This window comes from Scyliorhinus torazame, chromosome 21, assembly GCF_047496885.1.
Source record: "Scyliorhinus torazame isolate Kashiwa2021f chromosome 21, sScyTor2.1, whole genome shotgun sequence".
In the NCBI taxonomy this organism is placed as follows: domain Eukaryota; kingdom Metazoa; phylum Chordata; class Chondrichthyes; order Carcharhiniformes; family Scyliorhinidae; genus Scyliorhinus; species Scyliorhinus torazame.
The window spans coordinates 98,567,767-98,592,301 of NC_092727.1; positions in this window are offsets into that span (position 1 = coordinate 98,567,767).

Genomic DNA, 24,535 nt, shown 5'->3' on the forward strand with positions numbered 1-24,535 from the left:
TAGTCGGGGTGTGGGGAGGGGGTTTGGCATGTCATCGGGATGGTCCCATGGAGGCTGGTGGGAGGGGGGTATTAGGTGGGGGTGGATGTGGGAGGTCAGTACCATAGTTATCCAGAAGTTAGAAGTGGTTTTAATTATTCTGACATTTTCTGTGTAACTATTGATGCAAAGCAGTTGTGACCATCCAAAAGTTGCGACTTAAGCCTCAATATCATATGGTTCCCACCGCAGGGAAATTGTTCAACAGAAGTTTGAATTTGCCATTCAATCTTTACGTGGGGACATCTGGGTGGGTGGAGTGGTTGCATGGGGCGAGGGGGGAGGAGGGTGGGAGGGTGTGGAGATTTTGCAGTGCATCTTTGGGATACTCCTCAGGAACAACACCTCAGGGGAACGGAGGTTATGGCGTGAAGTCTAAATACATAGAACAGATCAAAGCTAGCATCTTGCACTTCTACAAAACTACAAAAAAGGAGAATAGAAAATACAGTTCTGAAGAAGAGTTATACTGAACTCGAAACATCAACGCTGCTTCTCTTTCTACAGATGCTGCAGACCTGCTGAGTTTTTCCAGCACTTTTGGTTTTTATTTCGGATCCCCAGCATCTGCAGTATTTTGGTTCTATTTAAGCAAATAGAGTCATGCCTTGGATCCATACAGTTCACAAAGCAAAGTTTTCTGTTCTGGCATCTAAGTCAGCATCATGTCTGGACAAGGTAGCTGATAGACTAACATGCCAGATCCTGGCAGCTAATGCAACAATATGCCTTGCCAGCAGAAATACTAGCAAAGATATTAGCAATGGAAAGTGGAATGTGCAGAATTCTTACCAAAATTTGTGTATTATCTTGCAGGCATTGAGGTATATTTGCCTGCGTGGAGCGTTTCCTTGTATTCACATGGTGGTTAGGGGTATGTGTCCAAGATGATCCTTGATGGAATTTTGGCTCCTCACAATACGAGCGTAGGAGGAAAGTACTACACTTATTTATAAAGTGCCTTTCAAGACCTCAGGTCACCCCAAAGGATATTGTGGCCAACGACATACATTTGAAGTGTAGTCATAATTGTAGAATGATTTCAGCAATGAAGGAGACTGTTTGGTCCGTCTATGTTGTTGTCAGCTCTCTGCAATGCAATTCGCTGAGTACCATTCCCCTGCCTTTTTCTTGTAGCTTTTCGGATCCTTTATCTTCAGGCACTAATAACGTCAGAAATGTCAATCTGTGCACATTGAACTCCGACAAAACAGCAATGTGATAATGGCCAGTTAGCCTGTTTTCAGTGATGTTAATTGATGGATAATATTGGGTCAGGTTACTGGAGGATAATTCCTAACTCCTACACCATTCTTCAAAATACTGGCTCAGGACCTTCCATGTCCACCTAAAGATCCAAAACTGGGGCTGTCTCGATGCTTGCTTCTACACACTACTCTGTCCAACACTACACTGGCTCCGAGGTGTGGCGCTATGCTCACTTACGTCAGTGTTTGAGCAGCACTGTACACAGTCCCACATTAACCATATTTGTGTCAGACACCAATACTACACTCTGCCCCCCCCCCCAGTCTTTGGGCATCATTCTCCGACCCCCCTGCTGGGTCGGAGAATGGCCATAGGCCGCCGTGAATCCCGCCCCCGCCCTTCCGAAGTCTCCGGTACCGGAGATTGGGTGGGGGCGGGAATCGGGCCGCTCCGGTTGGCGGGACCCCCCGCTGGATTCTCCGGCCCGGATGGGCCGAAGTCCTGCCCAGAAATTGCCTGTCCCGCCGGCGTAAATCAAAGCTGGTATTTACCGGCGGGACCAGGCGGCGTGGGTGGGCTCCGGGCTCCTGGGGGGGGCGCGGGGCGATCTGACCCCGGGGGGTGCCCCCACGGTGGCCTGGCCCGCGATCGGGGCCCACCGATCCGCGGGCGGGCCTGTGCCGTGGGGGCACTCTTTCCCTTCCGCCTCCGCCACGGCCTCCACCATGGCGGAGGCGGAAGAGACTCTCCCCACTGCGCATGCGCGGGAAACTGACAGCGGCCGCTGACGCTCCCGCGCATGCGCCGCATTTCCGCGCCAGCTGGCGGGGCGGAAATCCCTCCAGCGTCGGCCTAGCCCCTCAATGTTGGGGCTAGGCCGCCAAAGATGCGGAGCATTCCGCACCTTTGGGCCGGCGCGATGCCCGTATGATTGGCGCCGTGTTTGGCGCCAGTCGGTGGACATCGCGCTGTTGGGGGAGAATTTCGCCCTTTATCTGTCGTATTTATAAGTTATCCCAGTTTACCCCATTTAATTACAGCATTACTATGACCCCATTTCCCCTGCCTCAAGTCTCCATGTTCATTGGCTCATGTGGTCTGGAGGCCTTAATACCCTCCCTTGCCTTGCTCTCTCTCTCTCTTTTTCTCTCTCCCACTCTCTTTCTCTCTCTCTTTTGAGGGGCGGGATTCTCCCCTACCGACGGGGCGGGGGGTCCCGGCGGGATGGACTGGCGTGACCACTCCGGAGGCGGACCGCCCCAAAGGTGCGTATTTCTCCGCACCTATAGAGGCCAAGCCCTCACCTTATGGGCATTCGGTCCGCGCCGGAGTGTTTGCCGTCCCGCCGGCTGGCGTGGAAGGCCTTTGGCGCGGGACTGTCAGCGGCTGCTGATGTCATCCCCACGCATGCGCAGGGTCAGCTCCGCGTCGGCCATCGCGTAGGCTGATGGCCGAGGCGGAGGGGAAAGAGTGCCCCCATGGCACAGGCCCGCCCACGGATTGGTGGGCCCTGATCGCATGCCAGGCCACCGTGGGGGCCCCCCCGGGGCTAGATCGCCCTGCTCCGCCCCCAGGACCCCGGAGCCCGCTTGCGCCGCCCGGTCCCGCCAATAAGGGAGGTGGTTTAATTCACGCCGGCAGGACCGGCATTACAGCAGTGGGACTTCGGCCCATTGCGGGCCGGAGAATTGCCGGGGGGGGCCTGCCGACCGGCGAGATTCCTGCCCCCGCCGAGTCTCCAGTGCCGGAGAATTCGGCGGCCGGTGGGGGTGGGATTCACGCCGTCCTCCAGCTATTCTCCGACCCTGCGCCGGGTCGGAGAATCGTCGGGGGCTGGCGTGAATCCCGCCCCCGCCGGTTGCCGAATTCTCCGGCACCGGATATTCGGCGGGGGTGGGAATCGCGCCACGATGGGCCAAAGTCCCGCTGCTGGAATGCCTGTCCCGCCAGCGAGAATCAAACCACCTCTCTTACCGGCAGGACAAGGCGGCGCGGGTGGGCTCCGGGGTCCTGGGGCGATCTGGCCCCAGGGGGTGCCCCCACGGTGGCCTGGCCCACGATCGGGGCCACCGATCCGCGGGCGGGCCTGTGCCGTGGGGCACTCTTTTCCTTCCGCCTTCGCCATGGTCTCCACTATTACGGAGGCGGAAGAGACCCCTCCACTGCGCATGTGCGGGGATGCCGTGAGCGGCCGTTGACGCTCCCGCGCATGCGCCGCACGGCAAAGTCATTTCCGCGCCAGCTGGCGGGCCACCAAATGCCTGTCCCGCCAGCTGCTGGGGCGGAAATCTGTCCGGCAAGGTGAGGGCTCGGCCCGTCAAGATGCGGAGAATTCCGCACCTTTGGGGTGGCGCGGTGCCGGACTGATTTGCGCCGTTTTTGGCGCTGGTTGGCGGACATCGCGCCGATTGCGGAGGATCCCGCCCCAGGTCTTTAATCCAGACCTTGGGTGGAATTCTAACCCCCGCCCCACGCCGGGTGGGAGAATCGCCAGGGTGCAGTGCGTGTCCCGCCACGCCGCCACGACATCCGCACGCGATTCTCCCCCCCCCCCAACCAGTGTGGCGAGAATCACGGCTGGCCGCTGGGAGAATCGCCGCTCACCTTTTGCAAGCGGCGATTCTCCGACCGGATGGGCCGAGCAGCCGGCCCAACACGGCAGGTTCCCGCTGCCACTGTACACACCTGGTCGATGCCGGCGGGAATTGCGCGGGAACGCTGGTGGGGTGTCCTGTGGGGGAGAAAGGTGTTCCTGTACCGGGGGGGGGGGCTGCAATGGGGTCTGGCCCGCGATCGGTGCCCATCGATCGGCAGGCTGGCCTCTCTAAAGGAGGTCCTCCTTGCCTCCGCCGCCTCACAAGATCCATCCACCATCTTCCATCATCTTCTTGCGGGCGGCCTCGGGGAAGGCGCATGCGCTGGTGACGTCATTTACGCGGCGCTGTTTTTTACGTGGCACCAAAGCCCAGCGTGCGTAAAATACGCGACGCCGCTCCTAGCCCCCCGGGGGCGGGAGGCTTGGGGGCTGGGAGCGGGCTCCGATGCCGGAGTGAAACACTCCGGTTTTCATTCCGGCGTCAGCATTTAGACTCCCGTTGGGAGAATCGCGCCCCTTGTCTTCCTTTTATGGCCCTGGCAAGTGGGTGACGTGGGTATTTTTTGTTGTAGGTGGAAGTCTGCTTAGGAATGGGAGTTGTGTGTGGAATTTCATGCCCATTAGGAGTTCGATGGGGTTTATCCACATTGTAAAGGGGTGGAACTGTATGTTAACAATGCTGTTTGGAAACCTTAATTTCTTTTTAGGAAGGCTTTCATACTGCGGAGCCCTTTTTGAGCCTCCCCGTGTGACTGTCGATATCTTGGGGAGCTTGAATGGAGGTGACAGCAAATGGAGCAACTCTCTGCTGCTACCATGTTATAAAGGAATAGGGCGCAATTCTCCCAGCGGGAGACTAAGTCCCGACGCCGGAGTGAAAACTGGGGTGAAATTCTCCCCCAACGGCGCGATGTCCGCCGACTGGCGCCAAAAACGGCGCCAATCAGACAGGCATCGCGCCGGCCCAAAGGTGCGGAATGCTCCGCGTCTTTGTGGGCCGAGCCCCAACATTGAGGGGCTAGGCCGGCGCCGGAGGGATTTCCGCCCCGCCAGCTGGCGGAAATGGCGTTTGGTGCCCTGCCAGCTGGCGCGGAAATGCGGCGCATGCGCGGCAGCGTCAGCGGCCGCCGACAGTTTCCCGCGCATGCGCAGTGGGGAGAGTCTCTTCCGCCTCCGCCATGGTGGAGGCCGTGGTGGAGGCGGAAGGGAAAGAGTGCCCCCACGGCACAGGCCTGCCCGCGGATTGGTGGGCCCCGATCGCGGGCCAGGCCACCGTGGGGGCACCCCCCGGGGTCAAATCGCCCCGCGCCCCCCCCGGACCCCGGAGCCCCCCAACGCCGCCTGGTCCCGCCGGTAAATACCAGCTTTGATTTACGCCGGCGGGACAGGCAATTTCTGGGCGGGACTTCGGCCCATCCGGGCCAGAGAATTGAGCGGGGGGGTCCCGCCAACCGGCGCGGCCCGATTCCCGCCCCCGCCCAATCTCCGGTACCGGAGACTTCGGCGGGGGCGGGATTCACGGCGGCCAACGGCCATTCTCCGACCCGACGGGGGGTCGGAAAATGACGCCCATGATGCCGTCTCCAGTTTTGTCCTCCACCATCTGGTGGTCTGGAATGGAACACAGCCCTCTGGGGTACAGAATTCCAAAGATTCATCATTTTCATAGAATCCTGTGTTAGGAAAGGTAGTTTTAAGGGATTTATATTTATACTGGTAAACATTGGGCAGGATTGTCGGGTCTGCCAGCTGCATGATTCTCAGCTGCGCGCCGTTCGCTGATGGTGAGCTCCTATCTTCCCACTAATTGCCAATGGGATTTCCCATTGTAACCACTCCACACCACTGCAAAATCCACTGGTGGGACTGCGCTGCTGGCGGGAAAATTGATTCATAAGGACCTGAGAATTCTGACCATCAGTTTTAAGTGTGTTCAATTTAATGCTTCTGTGCCTGGAAGGGTAAAGCTTATAGTTAGATTAATGGTGGACAAAGGTGTTTGCATGTTTGGTTCCAACTGTGTTTATATTGTGCTTAGGCAGGGCTATGGCGTGAAGAGTAAATAAATAGTCCAGGAGAGCTATGTAGTGCTGCTTAGCAACTGGGGCCTTTGTAGGTAGAGAAGCTTTTATATTTTAGTTTTAGCTGAACTTGTGGGCAGTTGGAGACAGAACCTCAGGGAATGAACATCTCTTAACTCTGCCAGGAGAAACTGGAAAGGACAAGTGTATTGCAAAGATGCAAGCTCCCAAAGGAATAAGATATAATCCAGATAACCAGGGAATTGGGACAGAAAGTATGTTTAAGACACCAGGGGCAAAATTCTCCCCCAACGGCGCGATGTCCGCCGACTGGCGCCAAACACGGCGCCAATCAGACGGGCATCACGTCGGCCCAAAGGTGCGGAATGCTCCGCATCTTTGGCGGCCTAGCCCCAACATTGAGGGGCTAGGCCGACGGCGGAGGGGTTTCCGCCCCGCCAGCTGGCGGAAATGGCGTTTGTTGCCCCGCCAGCTGGCGCGGAAATGCGGCGCATGCGCGGGAGCGTCAGCGGCCGCTGACAGTTTCCCGGCGCATGCGCGGTAGCGTCAGCGGCCGCTGTCGGTTTCCCGCGCATGCGCAGTGGGGAGAGTCTCTTCCGCCTCCGCCATGGTGGAGGCCGTAGCGGAGGCGGAAGGGAAAGAGTGCCCCCACGGCACAGGCCCGCCCGCGGATCGGTGGGCCCCGATCGCGGGCCAGGCCACCGTGGGGGCACCCCCCGGGGTCAGATCGCCCCGCGCCCCCCCCAGGACCCCGGAGCCCGCCCACGCCGCCTGGTCCCGCCGGTAAATACCAGCTTTGATTTACGCCGGCGGGACTTACGCCCAATTTGATTTACGCCCAATTTCTGGGCGGGACTTCGGCCCATCCGGGCCGGAGAATCCAGCGTGGGGTCCCGCCAACCGGCGCGGCCCGATTCCCGCCCCCGCCCAATCTCCGGTACCGGAGACTTCGGCGGGGGCGGGGGCGGGATTCACGGCGGCCAACGGCCATTCTCCGACCCGGCGGGGGGTCGGAGAATGACGCCCCTGAAGTTAAGAGAACAGAGACCAAAGCATTGTTCAGAAGAATTCAAGGAAGTGTAAACAAAATGTTATGAGTTAAAGAGACAATTGCAGTAACTCGTTTTATAGTGGGACAACAGACTTCAGAGCTGGTGAAAGTTTTGATGTTATTTTAATACAGTCTGGGAATTGAGAGTTAAAGCAATTGTGAGCAGTGTGCACAGCAGTCAAGTCAAAGAAATCCTAAATGGGTTGGTGTAAATTCCTGGACTGGATTTCTTGTTAAAAATGGAGCAGAAGCTGTGTTTAAAGTGTCATTTGGAAAACCTGGTCTGGATTTTGGAATGCAAACCAATAAGGGAAAGCATACTTATTATAGAAGATTTTAATGTGTGTTCTTGGGAGCGGAGTTTGGAAACTCTCATGAGACAATAATCTGGGGAATTCTGAGGAGAAATCCACAGACAGTAACTTGGGTTTGGTGTGGAATGGATGTATTTGAGCAAAGTCGCCTTGTGTGCTTAAAAGGGACTTTGTGTGTTCATGAGACCTTTGTAGTTTAAGACGTACTTTGTAATGTGTGTTAACCCTAAAACCTGTGTGTAATTGTTAAGCTATAGAGGGTGTTGTGACAACCTACGCTAGTGCATAGTCAATTCCAGTCCCGCTTGACCCAAAGTTACAACACAGGTGAAATTAAGTTCTGTTTAAAATACCGGAGGTCGTTGGTTGAGTCCAATAAACTACACTCACCAGATTTGTAACTTTAAAAACACAAGTATTATAGTTAAATTAAGAGAAAATGTAACTGACTATCTCCTATCCCTTTCCCAAACCCCCCTTCCTGACTCGCCTCACTTTCTCTATATACACACACACACGTATAGAGACAAACAACACAGAGGCAAAAGGGTGATGGAAAGGGAAAATATATAAAGAAAAATAAAAGGATAATAATCTTTGATGCACTGGGATGACTCCAGTCAATGTCTTTCTGAAGTTTAAGCTTTTGTTTTGGTGGTACTTCCTTCTCGGCTTGAGATGGTTTTCTCTGGCAAGGTTGTCAACCTTCTCTGCAGACTCAGCATCATTTCAGGTTCACAGCAAAGGATGTGCCAGGCACTCACTGCTTTTATAACAATAGAGCAGCTCTTTCACTTCAGCAAGCGAGAGAGAGTGAGAGACAGAGAGAGAGCATTCCTTTCACTTCCACGGTCTAAACACTTCTGCTAAGATCTCTCAGAAAGCATCACACAGGCCCATCACTGACCACTGTCAGGCAGAATACTGCCTCTGGCTAACCCATCGGTGGCCAGTTAACCAATTGAATCGACTCCCTCCAAAGCTTGTTCCGAAGATCCACTCAGTGCCAAAGAGTCTGGCTTCTCCTTTCCAAAATATAAATGTACAATGTCCAGGCAAGCAGGCTGTTTCGACTTTGAATCTTCTGCTTAAAGGCACATCGAGATAGGTCCATGATCCAAAAATAATACAACAAACGAAATGGGAACAAAAGAAATCAACAGGAAGGTCTTTACAGGGGAGTAAAGGAGTATTGTATTTGTCATAACCCCCATGGGAAAACCATTATCGATCTCCCTGTGTGGCTCATGGAGTAAGAGTTTCCCCGGTAGCGGGGCTTGTGAAACTGACCATAAAAGCCAGTCTGAGCAGAGAACCGGCATGGTGGTTGTCCCAACTGGGACTGTGATTTGCAGATAGTTACTGCTCTGGGCATACTTTATGTTAAAGTAAAATAAATCTTTATCATTCCTACCGCTGGCTTCCTTTTGGTCATTAAACTAGCGGTGAGGAAAACGGAAAACTCCAGACTCGGTTTCAGGATGCCCCAGCTTGCAAGGCCTAACCTTCAGGATTATAAACAGCCTTACTGACCCAGCTGCTCCAGATTCCAAGTCATTTAATGAGTAGGCACTAGTGTCTGACTATTATGATCGAAAACCATCCATTGTAATGCAATGGTACAGGTACACTGATATACCATCAATTCACAGCGAGACCATATAAACAAGTGAACGAAGGCTTTATTACACAAAGAACTAGCTGCCAGTGACTTCTGTACAAAATGAGCGCCACCCACTGGGCGCAGGACTATATACAGTCCCGGGGGGGGAGGGGGGTGGGGGGGGGGGAGCCAGAGGCGGAGCCCACCGGGGTTCCAGCTCGATCCTTAAAGGTTAAAGGTTACACAGGCACCAGATCTCCTGATGAATACATTTCACCACATACACCATGACTGTGCGGACCCTGGGTGAGTCAGTGACTGATTTTGTGACCAGCTTCAGGCGGCTGACGGAGCACTGCGAGTTCAGGTCGTCTCTATCAGAAATGTTGAGGGATAGACTTGTTTGTGCAATAAAGAACACGGCCACACAAAGGAAACTGTTGGGGAAGCCCACGTTGGACTTAAAGCAGGCCTTGGGGTGAGCGGGTGTTCTGCAGAAATGCAAAGAGGGGAGTACTGGAACTTCAAGGGTCCATAGACTGTGGGGTCCATAGCTTGGTCTGACCTCCAGTTCGGATTTCCACGACGTCCCAGGGCAGTGCCCGAATGACCAGGTCACCTCCCAAGAGGCCACCAAAGTTGCAGTACTGCAATTAGGCTCAGTATTCAAGAACTGGTACACACCTGTGGGATGCTCACCCCGAGGATGAGAGGAAATTCTGACCACAAGGTCAGATAATTTTTTTTAAAGTACAAGTTACGGTCTTTGAGCCAGTGTTGCATTCTGGGACCTTCCCATCCAGTTGTGACATCAACTGGGATTGCAACATATGGATATTTCACGGCCCATTGTGTTTGTGCCGGCCAATAAACAAGCTACCCAGCCTATTCCTACTTTCCAGCATTTGGTCTATAGCCCTTCAGCTTACGGCACTTCAGGTGCATATATGCCTTTTGTATTAATTTGGCCTCCAATAGCCTTTCAAACAGTAAATTCCAGACCCCTGCAACCCTCTGGGTGAAAAAAGCTTTTCCTCATCTTTCCTCTCATCTTTCGAACAATCACTTTAAATTCACGAGGCCCCAGTCACTGACCTCTCTGTTAAAATAAATGGACCCTTTGCATCAAATCTATCCAGGCCCCTCACAATTTTGTGTATCTTAATCAAATGCCACCCTCAGCCTCCTCTATTCCAAGGAGAACAACTCCAACCTATCCAATCTTTCCTCATAGCTGAAATTTCCCTGTCCTGGCAACAAACTTGTAAATCTCCTTTCTACCCTCTCCAGTAGAATTACCTTCTTTCTGTAATGAGCTGACCAGAATTGCACACATTATTCAAGTTGTGGCCCAACTAATGTTTTATAGTTACAGCATAATCTTCCTGCTCTTCTATTCTAAACCTCGGCTAACAAATTAAACGATAATACACCTTCTTAACCACCTTATTGACCTTCAGGGATCTGTGGGCATTCACTTCCAAGTTCCTCATTTCCTCTACACCCCTCAGTATCGTTCCATTTATTACGCATTCCCTTGCCTTGTTTGACCTCCCCAGATCCATCGGGCTGAATTCCATTTGTCAATTTTCTGCCCATTTGACTAGTCTATTTATCTCTCAGTCTACAGCTATCCTCCTCACCTCAGTCCAAAATTGGCAGTCTCCAATTCTGAGATTATAACCTCTTAGTTCTCAACTCTCCAATGAGGAAAACTATTTCTCAGCATTTATCCTAGCCAAATCCCTGAAAAATTCTATATGTTTTAATGAGATCATCGCTTATACTTCTCAACTCTAGATAATATTGACCTATTTCTCCACACATAACAATGCTCTTGTCGTGGAAATCAATCTAGTGAATCTTGGTTGCACTACCTCTAAGGCAAGGATGCCCTTCAAAAAGTAGTTTTGAAGTGTAGTCACTGGTGTAAAATAGGGAAAAATGGTGCAGAGCAAGATCCGACAAATCCCGATACGATCATGACTAGGTTATCTGTATTTAGTGATATTGGTTGAAACGTAAATATTGGCTTGGGCTCTTAAGGTGGGTTGCCTAGCTCTCATTTGGAATAGTATTGTGGGATCTCTTATGCCCTTCTGATACATCTGACAGTGCAGCACTCCATCCTACTACACTAGAGTATGAACCAGATTTTGTGTTCAAGCCTCTGTAGTGGGGATGAACTTCAACCTGGCAAGAATGCTACCCATTGAGCCATGGCTGACAAATGCTTAGTCCTTGTTTGTAATTCCACAGGAAATGCTTGATAAGTATTATTTTTAAATAATTGGTCATTTCCTTTCAACACAGATTATTCTAATTTACAATTGGTAAACATTTGGAGATTCAAAATGAATTTGGAGCTTCCTGGCTCACATGGGCCCCTTTGTCCATGTGACTAAATACTGATACAACTTGACTTGTAAAGTGCTTACTAATATTAACAAACCAGCTTCAGGGTGTATTCTAGTGTAGTGTTTTTCAACCTTTTTTTCCCAGGACCCACTTTTACCAACCAGCCAACATTTGCGACCCACGCCGGCCGATCTTCATGACCCACGCAGGTTGACCTTCACGACACACCATTATTGCTTACCACTTTTTACAATAAATTTAGAGTATCCAAATCTTTTTTCCGATTAAGGGGCAATTTAGGGTGGCCAATCTACCTACCCTGCGCATCATTGGGTTTGTGGGGGTGAGACCCATTCAGACACGGGAAGAATGTGCAAACTCCACATGTACAGTAACCTGGGGCCGGGATCGAACCCGGGTCCTTGGCACCGCGAGGCAGCAGTGCTGACCACTGCGCCACGGTGTTTCCCTTTAATGCCTACCTTTAATGTGACAGGTGAACCTGCTTGGTTCTCACGATCTCAAATGCGTTGTCATTCAATGTTACATTTCTGCCAGGACTTCAGCTGACGATTTAAGTTCTAGCTGCATCCTTTGAAACAAATCAAGAGGTTTGGCCTCAAACTCATGATGCCTTTGAAGTTTTGAGGGTTTTAAACTTTCATTTACCAGTACGTCCCTGCATTTTACACACATGGGCTTTGCATCCTGATTTGCATTGGCACAATTAAAGTCACACCTCAAGAAATCATCTTTATACTGCTTTGTTCCCGATTTCAGTTTCTTAATGAGTTGTCACCAGAGGTCCTGGAACTCTGGATACAGTTCACACCAACACTGCTTTGTCCTGCCATGAAGTTCTCAACAGGTTGAGCTGTGAAATCCTGGCCTGTTTGTGTCTCTGGCCCTCTCTTCCTTATTATAAATGACCCATCTTCAGTTCTTCATACAGTCCTGTTGCTTGCTTGCTGGCAGCTATAAAATGGAGGAATCACTCGTCCGTGATTTCGCCCCCATAGCATGGACATACAGGACGTGTGACATCAGTGTACGTGCCGGGCGCATGACCTGTTCTCTGCCGCCGCTTCTGGTGGAAAGACTCCAGCGTTTGTATATAAAGGTCGCAACCGGCATTCTCAACTTAAAAGACGGTCGCAGCCGTCGGGCGCTTCTCCCATGATCGGGAACGCCGCAACCCTCCCCATGCCCGCCCGTGACCTACCCGCGGGTCTGAACCCTGAGTTAGAAAAATACCTGTTCTCGTGGAGCAGCAGAGAGAGTTGTTGTAAAGCCTAATGGTTAAGATCATTGTGGTTTTGACCTGACCTTTTTACTATAAAGCACTTCTTATTTCTTAAAGAAATCCTGTAATGTAGGTTGAGTTTCTCCTTTGCTGCTTGCACCAAGCACTCAAAAGGATGTTGTCTCTTAATATTGCATACTACCTTAGCTCTTGTCTCAGGGATATTTTACATGTTGTATTCCCCATTGTCTTGAAGATTTGAATCTTGTAGGATATGCATAGCATTGATTCAGTGGTTTCAAAATGTACTCCTCCATGACATCATTCGACTTTGGTTTTAGCATGATCACACACTGCCCTCTTCTGAACAGCTGTTTTATGAGTTCATCTCGTCAGTAACTTGGGTATAATAAAAAACACAACAAAATTTACTTTCGTAATGTATGAGCACGTCAGGATAGAAAAATGTCAGCACAATGTATGTGACATTTTGAAATGTGTGTGACATTTTGAAATGTATTGTTACATTTCCCCTCTGTGCCCCACTCTAATCTGCCTTCAGATTGTCCTTAAGACATGTTGCTGCTACTCAGACCTGACCTGTACTCATCACTCATAACGGGTCACGAAATTGGTACCAGCAGCATATAATCAGTCCCTGATATTTATTCCCGCACTATTAAAGACTGCGTAAGTAGAATCTAAATAAATGTCCATTGTGAGTCTTCCTCTTCCATCGTTAATCCTATTTTTCCTTGAGTCGTTAAATTATATTGCTTTAACAATGCTTTACAGTGAAATGTACACTATACTAAGTGTCAATCAATCAATCAATTCACTTTTATTGATGCATGGTCACCCTATTCCACTGACTGTTTTCGTGGTTATAGGCAATATATTCCCAGCCCCATGGAGACGGCTTTGGAGACAGAGGTTGTGAAAATTGCATTAAAAAGCATCGGACAGGCTCGCTAATGTGCTGCTGTCTCTTTGTGCTTTGCTAGGTGATAGTGGTGCAACCTGACTGCCACAGAATGCAATCAAGCTAATTAAAGAACCACTTAAGGTAGATTATCACAGGATCACAGCAATATTGCCAGTGTCACGTGGCCCTCCTTCCTGTGTCCACACCTTTGCAAGTAAGCAGAGGCGGCTGCACTGTGCAAGGTCGAGACGATGGGCGAAACTTTCTCCGGTGTCAGCAAAGGCCGATGTCGGGCAGGAAAAGCTGTAATTAGCCCGCCGATGGCAATGGTGGCTTTTTCTGGCATATAGTCTGGGGGCGTACAGAACAAAATTGCAGTCATGGGTTCCACTCGTGTCGCTGATGGGTGACCTCTGTGGTAAACCACTGTACATACATTACATGTATTACGGTACACTGCCATTGTATTCCAGTTATTATGGTAAATCCCGGCCTGCTGGCTCCGCCCAACAGGCTCTGTATAAAGGTGTACGCTCTCCTGCACGGCCCCCATTCTCGGGTCCAGCTGCAGGAGGCTTTACATGTAGCACAATAAAGCCACAATAGTTCACCATTTGGCATGTGGTCATTGATGGTACATCAATTTATTGTGCTAGAATTTTGAAGATGAACGGCTTACTCAAGCCGGATCGCCTGGAACTGAACCCACACGCAGCCGATGCCACAGCGACCTTCGAGCACTGGCTAGCCTGCTTTGAAGGATATCTACGAGCATCCACCGAAGTCTTCTCAGACCCACAGAAGCTCCAACTGCTCTACGCAGGGGTGAGCCCACAAGTCTTCCTCCTCATTCGGGACGCTCCCGCCTACACAGAGGCGATAGAACTACTGAAAGGACAGTGTATCAGGACTGTAAATTAGGTGTTCGCCAGGCACCTCCTAGCCATGAGATGGCAACTCCCAGGGGAGTCTCAGGACGATTTCCTGTGTGCCTTGCGGCTACTTGGCAGAAATTGTAGTTGCCAGGCGGTGTCGACCGTCCAACACACGGAGCTGCTGATCAGGGAAGCCTATGTCGCAGGCATTAAGCTCAACTACATCCACCAGCGCTTATTAGGAGGGGGTATACTCGGCCTCAGAGACAGTACAGCTCGCAAACTTCGTAGAAGTGGCCTCCCGCAACCTGGAGTCCTACAGCGCCGACTGCACGGCACCCTCATGGGCGTCGTGGGCCCCGCCATCATCCAACCCGGTGCATTGCACGCCTGTGCCGTGAAGCAGCCAGCTAACGCCGGAGGCCCCAAATGCTACTTTTGTGGCCAGAACAGGCACCCCAGACAACGCTGCCCAGCACGGATTGGATGATGGCGGGGCCCACGATGCCCATGAGGGTGCCGCGCGGTCGGCGCTGTAGGACTCCAGGTTGCGGGAGGCCACTTCTACGAAGTTTGCGAGCTGTACTGTCTCTGTGAGGCCGAGTGTACCCCCTTCTAATAACCTGCAACGGGTGTGGCAAGAAGGGCCACTTTGTCGCGGTTTGCTAGGCCCGATCGATCGCTGCCGTTTCTAGGCCCAGCATCACTACCACGATCCAGGGGAGCCGCCATCTTCACCGCCGCCCGCCACGTGCGGCCCATGGGCACCGCCATCTTGATGTCACCCGCCATGTGCGCCCCGTGGATGCCGCCATCTTCGGCGCCATCTTGGAACGCACCCCAGGAGCCCTGCTTGCCTGGCCGTATGCTAGCCACCGATATCTCCGCCACCGCCGACCAGCCCTCCCACCACATTCCGCAGCTCGCCTCCATTACCCTCGACCAGTCGAGGCCTCGCAACCTCGCGACCGCTACAACGACCGCACGGATCAACGGGCACGAGAAGACCCGCCTCTTCGATTCCGGGAGCATGGAGAGTTTCATACATCCAGCTACAGTAAGGCGCTGCTCCGTCCGGTTCTCCCCGTGACCCAGAAAATCTCCCTGGCCTCCGTATCCCATTCCGTATAGATCGGGGGGGGTACTGCGTTGCGACCCTCGCAGTACAGGGCGTAGAGTACAGTAACTTCAGACTCTACGTCCTCCCCCATCTCTGCGCTGCCCTGTTACTGGGTCTTGATTTCCAGTGCAACCACCAGAGCCTCACCCTAAAGTTCGGCAGACCCCTGCCCCCCCTCACCATCTGTGGCCTCATGACCCTTAAGGTCGATCCACCCTCGCTCTTCGCGAATCTCACCCCGGACTGTAAGCCCGTTGCCACGAGGAGCAGGTGCCCAGGACAGGACCTTTATCAGGTCGGAGGTCCAGCGACTTCTGCGGGAGGGGGTCATTGAGGCCAGTAACATCCCCTGGAGAGCTCAAGTGGTGGTCGTTAAAACTGGGGAGAAGCACCGAATGGTCATCGACTACAGTCAGACAATCAACCGGTACACGCAGCTCGATGGGCCCGTCCTCCTCTGGAAGCATGCGAGGAGCCATAAATCAGACCCCTTCATCGAAAAAGTCCTCCTTCTCCTTGCGAACCCACAGTACGCCTACGTGGAACCCCATGACGGGCGGCAGGACACTGTCTCCCTCGGGAACCTGGCACCCGCTGGTTCTCCATCCACCATCACACCACCCCCGACCTGGTACCGTCTCCTTCCACTCCGGTGGCGACCACCGCCACCCCCGCCCCTGCGCCGTTTCCCCCGCCCCCACCAGCGATGATCACCGCCACCCCAGCCCCGGCGGCGCCCGTTCCCCCCGCCCCGGCGGCGCCCGTCCCCCCACCGGCTCAACTACTGGGGGACGAAGGAGAGGACAACTCGCTCCCAGAGTCGCAGATACTCACATCGGTGCCCACACCACAGCCGGGGCTGAGGCAATGACGGCGGGAGGTCAAAAGCCCCGACAGACTCGACCTGTAACTTTGCTTCACCCCCACTGGACTCTTTTTTAAACAGGGGGTGAATGTGGTAAACCACTGAACATACATTATATGTATTACGGTACACTGCCATTGTACTCCAGTTATCACGGTAAATACCGGCCTGCTGGCTCCGCCCAGCAGGTTCTGTATAAAAGTGTACGCTCTCCTGCACGGCCCCCATTCTCGGGTCCAGCTGCAGGAGGCTTTACATGTAGCACAATAAAGCCACAATAGTTCACCATTCGTCGCGTGGTCATTGATGGTACATCAACCTCTGATTCGCCTATCACGCCATCAAGTCAGCGACCTGAAGGTCTGGGTACCACTATTAAAGGCCACCCCAGTGCACAGCTAGCAAACCAGGAAACAATTTTCACCCAGGTAAACCCCACTCGTACCCCCACCATCAAGCTGGCACTACCCAGGCATTACACTGAGACTACCCTGGCGCTACTCTGGCACAATCCTCTCTGCCCTAAGCACGCCACTCACCTCCAAGCTCCCCTGGGAGTACTGCTCACTAGGTCCATGCCTTCTGAGACTTCTGTGCTTCACCCCACTTTGACATCATGTCCCTGTGATGGATTTTGTGACGTGGGGGTATGATTCCAGTGTATGGGCCTGTTAATTATATGTAAATTTTTAAAAATGATTTTCCCGAATTAAAGTTCAGTGGCAGAAAACGAGGCCCGTCATAAAAGGGGTGGAGGAGATCACTTCATACTTATACGCCAGCATCAAATGTAACTTTAGCCTTCTCATTTTCTTCTCCTGACCTATGTTACAGTGATCAAAATGCATCGGACAGAAAGTGGCAAGGTGGCCTTGCCTTGTCACAGTCTTGCCTAGTGAGTGTGGAATTCCTGGTGATAAATGTCTCCAAGCGGGCCTAATGAGGCTTTGGCCGTCTTCTGATATTGAATGGAGCTCCAGACTTTCCCTGTCTTTCCTGCTGCGTGAACCTCAACTCCCATTCGTCACACAGTGGGAGTTACTGGCCTCTCCTGCAGTGGACCATGCTGGCTCCAGCTCCCTTCTCTAGAACCCACCCGCCAGCATTACCTGGATGACATAGGAGGCCGTCAATTAGGTTACCCCGATAAAATTCAGCAGGAAGGTGGACTGCTGCTTCAAACAGGTTTACCAGCCAGAAATCTTGCTTGTGTCAGGTTCACAGCTCTCATGGTAAGATTCAGCCCCGTGTGAGCTCAAGGAGTCAATTTAACAAGAGACAATGGAACTATCAAGTGGCAATTAGGAAGAATTAGTTGAAGTATATGCTCACCTAACTGCAGAATATTATCCATCCTCCACATGTGAATCTACCAAGCCTTCACATTGGCATGGATTTGTTCAATGTCTGTTTAAGCAAGTAAGTTCGATGCCCCGCTGGGTCACTGTCTGTGTGGAGTCTGCACGTTCTCCCCGTGTCTGCGTGGGTTTCCTCCGGGTGCTCTGGTTTCCTCCCACAGTCCAAAGATGTGCAGGTTAGGTGGATTGGCCATGATAAATCGCCCTTAGTGACCAAAAAGGTTAGGAGGGGTTATTAGGTTACGGGGATAGGGTGGAAGTGAGGGCTTAAGTGGGTCGGTGCAGACTCGATGGGCCGAATGGTCTCCTTCTGCACTGTATGTTCTATGAAAGATGACTAGAAAAGTGTCGCACCCATACATAGAATTCCTCCAGTGCAGAAAGAAACCATTTGCCCCATCAAGTCTGCACCAACTCCACAAAAGACCACCCTACCTAAGCCCAATTCCCCACCATGTCCCCGTAATCCCACCTAACCTTTTGGGAATTTAAGGGCAATTAGCATGGCCATTTCACCTAACCTGCACATCTTTGGACTGTGGGAGGAAACTGGAGCACCCAGAGGGAACCCACACAGACACAGGAAGTAAGTGCAAACTCCACACAGACAGTCACCCGAGGTCGGAATCGAACCTGGGTCTCTGGCGCTGTGACGCAGCAGTGCTAAACACTATGCTAACGCGCCGCCCCCATTGTCCGGTAATTTTCCTTGTCACAAAAGTCAGGGTAGTACAGAGCTGGCAATTTGCATATGGTCAGGTGCTAACAAAACTTAAAGTCGATCAGATGACTTTGTTTAACTGGCTTTTCACGAAAGGAATGACTTGCCCAACTGCACCTGGTGCCTATTGTCCCAGAGCAACTATTACATAGAACATAGAACATACAGTGCAGAAGGAGGCCATTTGACCCATCGGGTCTGCATTAACCCACTTAAGCCCTCACTTCCACCCTATCCCCGTAACCCAATATCCCCTCCTCACCTTTTTTTTGGTCACTAAGGGCAATTTATCATGGCCAATCCACCTAACCTGCACGTCTTTGGACTGTAGGAGGAAACCGGAGCACCCGGAGGAAACCCATGCAGACACTGGGAGAACGTGCAGACTCCGCACAGACAGTGAGCCAGCGGGGAATCGAACCTGGGACCCTGGCGCTGTGAAGCCACAGTGCTATCCACTTGTGCTACCGTGCTGCCCATCGTGTCCATGTTGTGCCCATATTGTGTCAACTTATGCTCCCTAAAAAAAAGGCAAAGAAATGAATTTACTTCATGACCCCAACAAGAAAAGGAATGGACAAAATTTAGATTTTTATAATTTTCTCTTTTAACACTGAAGCACAAATCAACATAAATCAAACATGAATTAACAAGTACATTTCCACCAATATAAGCTATAAATTACGAAAACAAAGATAGATCTCTCGGATTTAATAGGCAGTCCACTTATTACATGTGGTACCAATCCCAGCCACAAGATCTTTCAATGTTCTTAATTTCCTCCATTAGAATTCCAGCTCCTTTTCTTTGAGGCTTTTGCCACCAATTTCTATCCAACCGTAGCTGAGTACCGCAAGTGCAATTTTCACCAAAAGGCACATTTTTCCAAGCCCCTCTCAGCTGTACCCTGGGACCTTGCCTTCTTGGACTTGTGTTCCAGTTGCGGATCATGGCTGTCTTCTCCCAAACCCTAGTTACGCGGGCGTGTCTTCATGTTACATTCTGGGTCGTGTGATCATGGGTTTTAACTTTGTTTAACTGTTCCCAGTGTACCACCAGCAGACCATGGATGTTCAGTTCTGTTCCTTCTCCTATAAAGGGTTTCCAGGGTTGAGGCTTTGCCAGAGAACCACACAGTGATCACAGTTGGGATCATTCACAACTTCCTCCCTAATAAACATAGCCACCATATCAAAGCCCACTCCCGAATGCGCAGCCCCCTCTATCCGCAAACGTGCACCAAGACTTCTCCAGAGATCCGCACTAAATGATGCTGGCTTAAGCCAGCAGCATATCCTTGGATTAAAAAACAAAGTCTGTTAAGACAAGAATATCAATGCGGAACTTGTGCGAGAAGGTCACACTTACACTTGAAATGGGTAAAGGTTGCTCCAGAAAGGAGGCAGTGAAGAATGTAGGTCAAGTGTTACAGTAAAACATTTACAATGAACTTTCTGAATGTGAATTGTGTTATGGGTTTGCTGCTGGAAATGACATTATTTCAAGGGGATTTGACATTTTACAAGGTTTCTGATCCTATCGTACAAGATCAATGTCTTTGTCAATCTTCACTTCTTTAGATTCTGCATCTTAGATGTTAATGCCTAGAACACTCCCGGGCTTTACTGTTGATATAAAAGCCCAATCTTCCAAAGATTACCCCCATATCCTTTAACAAAAAGGAAAGAGTTTACATTGTACAGTGACTTTCACAACCTCAGGACATCTCAAAGTGATTTACAACCATTGAAGCACTTCTGAAGTATAATCACTGTTGTAATGTTGAAAATGCGGTGGCCAATTTTTTGTTGCAAACAGAAACGCAATAGTGACCAAATAATCTTCTCAATAATTTTAATTGAGCAATAAATATTGGCCATGACATCTTGTTCTTTCTTTATGTCCACCTAAAAAAGGCAAATGGCACCTCCAAAAGTGCAGTACTTCCTCAGTATGGCATTGGAATGTGTGCCAAAACCTTGTTCTCCTGACTCTGGAGTATGAATTGAACCAACAAGTATTTATATAGCACCATTAAAGTAGCAAAAAACTCAAGTAGCTTCAATAGTGTGATTATCAAATAAATATTTTATACCCAAACCACATTAAGATGTATTATGATAGGTGCATGTTGATTTTAAGGAGATCTTAAAGGAGGCAAGAGAGATAGAGCTACTACAGAGACATTTGGTGGGGGGGGGGAGGGGAAATCTAAGAGCTTGGGACCCAAGCAGCTGAAGACAAGACCGCCAATGGCGGCGTGATTAAAATGGCGGTGCACAAGAGGTCAGAGTTGGAGAAAGGCAGAGGTACTAGAGGGTTGTAGGGCCGAGGGAGGTCACAAGGTTAGAAAGTGGGGCTGAGGCCACGGTGTGATTTGAAAACAAATCCGCAATTTTTCTGACTTGGCCAAGCATGTAACCTCTGACCAATTACCGCCAAAGACTAATTTAATCCCCTTACTGCAAAGCAGCTGGATTGCCCAACCAAGTGTGGTCAACATAGATGGGCTTCTACACCTGTTAGAAATTGTGTTTGAGTAATATGAAGGCCACCATATTGCTTGGACAATGTTCAGAAAAGAAAAATATGTCTTGCACTCAGCAGACTACTGGATTACTGAACTTCAAGTTTCTCTCCCTCAGGGAGTAACTTGAGTAACTTTGCCAAAGTTTCCTCCGGTATTGAGCCTTATTTGGTATGCATGAATGCAGCTGCCTTCCTTCATATCCGTTAAAAGGTTTTGCGGCTGTTTTTTACTAGGTTTTTTTGTCTCTTCACACAAACGTGGCCAGTTGATAATATTATACACATATCACTCTTTACATTACAATTCCTTCTTAAATATTTACATTGTCATGTTTGTTTTATACATTGGAGTGTTGGTGGCCCAGACCGAGGGGGGGTTTACACTGTTACCCGCCCCTCGGTGTACATTTGCTGGAAAGACCTTACACAGTGGTCTTTCCCCATTGCGCCTTGGCGGCAGCTGCCCCAAGCTTGAGTGCGTCCCTCAGCACATAGTCCTGGACCTTGGAATGTGCCAGTCTGCAACACTCGGTCGAGGACAATTCTTTGCACAAAATTGAATGGAAGAAAGTCAAGGCAATGTGTAACTCTGATGGAAATGTACAATCAAGACAATTCGAAATGTTCTGTAATGCTTATGATAAATTTTATGAATAAAGTATATTTTTTTGAATTAAAAAAATAAATAAATGTCAACACAAATGATGACCAGGCGTGTTGGCACCTGGGGGGAGGGGGGGTACTCCCAGGCCATTAGAGATCCCTGGTGGCCAGGCACTGGGCAGTTTGGTACCCTGGCACTCCTGACACTCAGGCACCTTGGCACTGCCAGCCTAGCACCTTGGCACTGCCAGCCTAGCACCTTGGCAGTGCCACCCAGGAACCCTGACAGGGTGCCCAAGTGGTAATCACAAGCTAGAAGGGGCACTATCAAGGTGCCCGGTGCCAGGTTGCCCATGCAAGGGACCGAGCCCAGGGGTGCCTTGTGCATGGGAGGCAGTGTCAGGGTGTAAGGGGGGGGGGGAGGGGGGGCGCGGTTTGAGGAACCCCTCAGAGGTAAGTTGGTGCAGTGGGAAGGGGGGGGTCCACAGGTCATGGTGGGGTGGCTGAGGGGGGTTGAAAGATTGGGGCGGCATTTAAAAACGGCGCCCCAATGTGCAAATATTCTTCCTGCATTGGCGAGCTGAGGCCCCCCAAAAAATGGCAAGCAGCAGTTAAATAGGCGGAGAATCACCCACCAAACACATCCGAAACAGAGGACACTGTTTCTTTCCCATTAAACTTGTCTCACACTCTCACGGATGTTTGCAATGGAGTATTATTCTCTCAGCATCTTAGGTTCAAGATTTTGCAAGTTATATCAAGTGGAATTGCCCCAAACCGCTTATATATCTGTGTTCTGTGAACTTGTGTACTGATTCAAGATTCAATTTGATCAAATCTGGCTTCATAAACAAAACCTATCATGCCTCCAGATCGGCATTGCAAACTTCCACCAATTGCATTGTTTGCGGAAGATACTTCAAATTGCACTCATTTTATAAGGTGAACAGGTATCAATAAATACTGAACTTACCAAGAAGCTGGCCAATGTACACCAATGAAAGTTGTAAAAGACCCAGTACAATTCTTTAACATCATTATCATTTGAAATCAAGTCAATCAGATGGAGGATTGGAAAAATGCTTATTTTGGGGCATAGCCACATTTTTTGCCATGTTTAAAAAACTGTACCAGGTTACCTCTCATAAATCAGTCGAGGAATATCTTTTCCTGGAAAAGAATAAACTGGAATGTTCCATAAAGATACCCAATTGGAACAAAGTTCTGTTAGTGATTATTCAACAAGCCGTACCTAACCAACGCAACTTTGGGATATGGGCAGCACAGTGGCATCGTGATTAGCACTGCTGCCTTAGAGCACCGGGAATCTGTGTTCATTTCCGGCCTCACCTGAAGGATCTCTCCAGGGTGCCGTCCAGCACTCATATGTCAACACAAATGTTGACCAGGCGTGTGGATGGGAGGGGGGGGGGGGGGGTTCTCCCAGGCCATTGGAGATCCCTGGATGGCCAGGCACTGGGCAGTTTGGTACCCTGGCACTCCTGACTCCTGGGTGACTGTGTGAAATCTGTGTCTGCATGGATTTCCTTTGGGTGCTCCGGTTTCCTTCCACAGTCCAAAGATGTGCAGGTTAGGTGGATTGGCCATGCTAACATGCTAAATTGCCCCTTGGTGTCACAAAAGGGGAAACAGTGGCAGAGTGGTAATGTCACTGGACTTGCAATCCAGAGGCCCAGGCAAATGTCTCAGGAAAGCGGGTTCAGATCCCACTGCTGCTGTAATTTGATCAACTAATAAAATAAAATCTGGAATTGATGAATTGAAACCATAAATTGTTGAAAACTCGCCTGGCTCACTAATGACCTTCAGGGAAGGAAATCTGGACTGGTCTACGTATGACTCCAGATTTGCAGCCCTCTAAATGCCCTCTGCAATGCCTCCCTACAATTTAGAAGGAGGCCAGTTGGCCCATTGAGTCTGCACCAACCCTCCGAGGGAAAGAGCACTCGACCAGGTCCACTCCCCCATCCATCCATCTTGGGCAGAACGGTAGCACAAGTGGATAGCACTGTGGCTTCACAGCACCAGGGTCCCAAGTTCGAATCCCCGCTGGGTCACTGTCTGTGCGGAGTCTGCACGTTCTCCCCTTGTCTGCGTGGGTTTCCTCCGGGTGCTCCGGTTTCCTCCCACAGTCCAAAGACATGCAGGTTAGGTGGATTGGCCATTATAAATTGCCCTTAGTGACCCAAAAAGTTAGGAGGGGTTATTGGGTTACAGGGATAGGGTGGAAGTGAAGGCTTAAGTGGGTCGGTGCAAACTCGATGGGCCGAATGGCCTCCTTCTGCACTGTATGTTCTATGTTCTATAAAAGATGTGGTTCGGTGCATTGTAGAGAGTCTATGAATTTGGGGCAATTTCTAGATTAATCTGTGAATTGTATTCCCGAATGCAGACATTCAGCAGGCATTTTATGACCTCTGGAAAAAGGTTGAAATTACAGGCCTGCATTCCTTTTGGCTTTTGAATCTCTTTAAAAATAAAAGGGGGAGTGGCATTCCAAAGTGCTGACTACGAGAAGAACAATTTTTAATGGCAGCAATAAAGTACCAGCCTGTCGACCTGAATTTGCAACAATTCCTTTTTTTTATGCTGTCGAAACAGCCAACTTGACCCCGATATAATAAAAAAATTCTGCAAAGACCACTATTGAGGTTGAAATTTAGCAAAGTCAGTGATGGTGCAAAAGGTGCTGGGCTCTATACTGTATAATGGAGCCATAAAACAGATTGTTTTCCCTAAAAGCATGCTGAAAGTGCACACTGATCAGATAATTGGTTATAAGCCTAAAGGAAATAGCAGATGGACGAAATGTTCCTGCCACAATTATGAAGTCATTGACACATAGTGAGTGACCAGAAGAAATTTCCCCTTACAGTAACCTTTTACAGTTTCATCCTTCTAGGGATTTCTGTCAGAATAGAGTTTTAAGAGCATATTAATAAAGGTTATCGTCTGACATTCTGGGGATGTTAGTGATGAGAAAAGTAAAGGTGAGGGACCCACGGAGGCTGTTCTGGAAGCAGATAAGCTCTGCTGTTCACTTTAATTATCTTTTAGCTCTGA